This window comes from Pogonomyrmex barbatus, unplaced genomic scaffold, assembly GCF_055798465.1.
Source record: "Pogonomyrmex barbatus isolate J1 unplaced genomic scaffold, ASM5579846v1 scaffold5, whole genome shotgun sequence".
Classification (NCBI taxonomy): Eukaryota; Metazoa; Arthropoda; class Insecta; order Hymenoptera; family Formicidae; genus Pogonomyrmex; species Pogonomyrmex barbatus.
This window is the reverse complement of record NW_028297149.1, coordinates 6,193,528-6,196,176: the sequence shown is the minus strand read 5'-3', so window position 1 is coordinate 6,196,176 and position 2,649 is coordinate 6,193,528. Positions and strand designations below refer to the sequence as shown.

The 2,649-nt window shown below is 22.3% G+C and overlaps 1 long non-coding RNA gene across 1 annotated transcript; it reads left to right on the top strand.

The window, feature by feature from the left end:
- The first annotated feature begins 1,345 nt into the window (after positions 1 to 1,345).
- On the top strand, positions 1,346 to 2,256 carry LOC148935410 (uncharacterized). The gene is made up of 2 exons (XR_016140469.1): positions 1,346 to 1,865; positions 2,032 to 2,256. It is a non-coding gene; the product is annotated as an uncharacterized LOC148935410 (long non-coding RNA).
- Positions 2,257 to 2,649: the final 393 nt, after the last annotated feature.

The window sequence follows — 2,649 nt, the reverse complement described above, 5'->3', positions numbered from 1 at the left end:
AATAAAAACTATATAATTAGTTTATGTCAATATCTAAAAAAATTTAAGCTCAAAATTATATAGCTTAAATTATTGATAGCTCAAAATAGTGAAAGCTGAAAATTTAGATGATAAAGATTAAAGTTCGTAGGTTTAATATACAAAGACATTCATAATTAAATTATATTTTACTGAGGTAGCTGTTCTTTACGATATAGACTTTTTTAGCGAAGCACAACAAATGACTGTGGCATTCACAGTAGCACGAAAATTAGTATATCAATTCTTTGGCAACATGATCGGACAATCTTGAGGACCGTATTTATGAATAAACGAGGGTTGCCACCTTTTTAGGAATGAAAATTGTTGACGAGGTTGCTTTTGTTATAAATTACAGATTACAGATTGTTAGATAGTCTCATTATTGGAATTAAAACATTAATATTACAAATATTTAAAAAGCCTATAATGATTAAATATTAATTTTATGATTTAAAATTAGCGAATATTGATAAATCAAATTTTCCAAATTTTTACATGTATAAAATATAAAAGAAATTCACTAATATTTATATCATAAAAATTAATTTCTTGATGATTTAAACAATGACAAAGACCTGTTCAATTCTATGTATTTTATTTAAATTTTTATTATACTTCTTAGTATATTGTTTAAGGATAAAAAGAATTATATGACATTGATAACAATTATTATATTGTATTATATTATATTAATTAAAACTTTTGCCTGTAGATACTTGATTACACAATGTTGAATCTATTCGTAGTGCAATTTCAACACGAGTCTCTTCATTTGAATGATTATTATGATATGTCTCTTATCAAAAGTCAATGAATTATCTAGCATTAATTCGTTGTTTCCTTTTACTCGTTATATTAAAACTGAATATATAATACTGAATATAGTTAAACCATTATTTGTAAAAAAATTTTAAGCTTTATTTTTATAGTGTTTTTACAATGTTTTCAAATTCACATACTATAACAAAAGACTACTTAACTAATTTATTTGCAATTTATTTATATAATTTCTTTATATAATTTTATTTATATAATTTTATTTATATAATTTTATTTATAATTTGTGTTGCAAAAAATATATGTATACATTATTAAAGCTTAGAACTTATCTTCTTTTACAAAAATAATTACGTTATAGAAATTTATAAAAGTCACAATTAATTTAGTTTATCTAATCATGCTTAATTATCTTTTATGATATTAATTGCTATAGCACCCGTTTTCATATGCATGCTGTCACTAACAATTTCCAAAGATGTGTTTATGTCAGGTCTCAGTCGTTATGTACTCTCTAGTGAGTATTAATCATAAGATATGTTATGTATTTAATCATGTAAATTACACTAAATTAACACATGAATAAATGAATTAAATAATATTATATTTCTAGTATCCTTTGTATAATTTTTTATGTTACATTTTAATATAAATTTAATATACATAAATTTTTACAGTTTTTTTTTTTAGTCATTATAAATCTTTCGACACATCGAATAGTATTTCCAATAAATTCTTCAATATTATGCAAGAAACTTTAAAAAATATTTATAAGAGAAAAAGTATGGACTTAGGAAGAAGGATGAATAATTGAATAATACAAAAACGCTATCTTGTATTAGATGTACAAACAATACAAAATACAAGCAAAGTGATAATAACATCATCAAAATAATTCCGACAAATCATTTCCAAAAGGTTTATGGATTCATGTACATATACTAGACAAAATTATCACTACTATAATAATTTAAACATTGTATTTAAACTACACCGCCGTAACCCAATTTTACGTGTGGCTAATACAACAAAAGATGAATGGATTATCGCTAATGTAGCTCAAGCTGGTAAATATGAATCAAATACTATATTATATATCATTATATATTTTATACATATTATAATATTAATATTAATATTTTGTGTATGTGTGTATATATATATATATATATATATATATATATAAAAGCAAAGTTTTATATATATTAATTATGAAATTTTTGTATGCCAAAGGATATTATCGTGTTAAATATGACGACAGATTATGGGAAAATATCTTGAAATGCCTCCTCTGAATATAGCAAAATACATGTGCTTAATCGTGCTCAGCTCATTGATGATGCATACCATTTTCTATTAAAAGACAAACTCAACTTTGATCTTTTCAAAAAACTCACGTCTTATTTATCGAAAGAGAAGAATTACATATCATGGTATCGATATTATCCGGCTTTTTCCCATTTCCAAAAAGTAGTGAAATCAAAATAAGTAATAATTGAATTATTAATTTATAGAACATATATCTAATTCATAAAGCGCAACATTTAATTGTGATATAAAAATGTCATTTTAACATTCAAAATTAGGATAAAAATTTTATAAAAATAAACTGTGTAAAAACTGTGTTACTAATATTTTCTTGTATTATTTCATCTAGATTAAATGTTGTAATTATGTAAAAAATTTTAAATGGTACAAATTAATAGTCGTGTATTCAAATAATTATTTTGTGACATTGTACATTTATATACTTTTGAAGTAAATATATTACTTTCCTGATGTACTGCAGAATTTACTTTTCAATATATTATATATAATACATCCTATAATTAATTTAAAATTTTCTATATG